Below are 880 nucleotides of genomic sequence, written 5' to 3'. Positions count from 1 at the left end.
GCCAATATATCTACATCATCTTGGACATGAGATTCAAAATCATTGGCCGAATTGCAGGTTCGAGTCATTCCCATGGCCTTCGAGACAAAGAGAACCAAATATGTATATAATTACTACTAGTAGTCTCGCTCTGTTTCAGGAATTGCCACAATAGACAGCCGGGCGAGGTTTGAAGGGCCAGAACATACCAACAGTTCACCTTTGAAACCAGGATCCAGCGTGGCCTTGAGAAATAGGCAGTGTCCAAAGGGTCGTACTATTCTGACCTATCGTATCCCCGATTTCACTAAAGTGAAGGCTAAAACGAACACTTTTAATACACAGAAATCGTGTGTTCAAAACATCCAGGTGAGTGGTGCGTTCACATATTCCGCGGTTTATATTTAAGTGAGAAATCTTCGTCGCTGTTGTATCGTCTTACCCTCCCTTTACCTGTGGCCTGCTTTTCTGCTTTACTGAATGAAATCAGAGTCTCACTTATAATTTTGTCTTCTCTATGACTAATTGATTTTTGATATTGCTGGAAGATGCACAATTATTATGAAGGTGTATATGTGTGTGACATTTGATGTTAATTTGTGAAATTCGGACACAAATTTGTATTGGTGCACTTCTAAGAATGGTCATCACGCATGTTTGATATAGCTACCAGTAGGTTGCTGGATACAGTGTGAAACATCCTCTTCCCACTACTTCCCCACCCTGACTAAACACCCGTTCATAATGTTCGGTAGCCGAAAATACAGCTTCGAATTTGAGCAAATACTTGTAGGTGTTCAACACATCAGGGCAAATTATTGCCGTCAAATTAATTGGCTGAAACACCAATTGTAGTTGCGGATGTTCATCCAATATTTACAGGTAGAGTTTCTACAAAAAA

At 40.3% G+C, this 880-nt stretch overlaps 1 long non-coding RNA gene across 1 annotated transcript in view; it reads left to right on the top strand.

The window, feature by feature from the left end:
- Positions 1-136: 136 nt before the first annotated feature.
- LOC111868161 overlaps positions 137-880 on the top strand; it is a 10,488-nt gene continuing 9,744 nt past the window's right edge. Inside the window, exon 1 of the long non-coding RNA XR_002843468.2 lies at positions 137-348. This is a non-coding gene — a long non-coding RNA (uncharacterized LOC111868161). The remainder of the gene's footprint in view (positions 349-880) is intronic.

This window comes from Cryptotermes secundus, unplaced genomic scaffold (genome assembly GCF_002891405.2).
Source record: "Cryptotermes secundus unplaced genomic scaffold, Csec_1.0 scaffold4759, whole genome shotgun sequence".
Lineage (NCBI taxonomy): Eukaryota > Metazoa > Arthropoda > Insecta > Blattodea > Kalotermitidae > Cryptotermes > Cryptotermes secundus.
The sequence above is the reverse complement of the archived record's forward strand: the minus strand, read 5'-3'. Positions and strand labels throughout refer to the sequence as shown.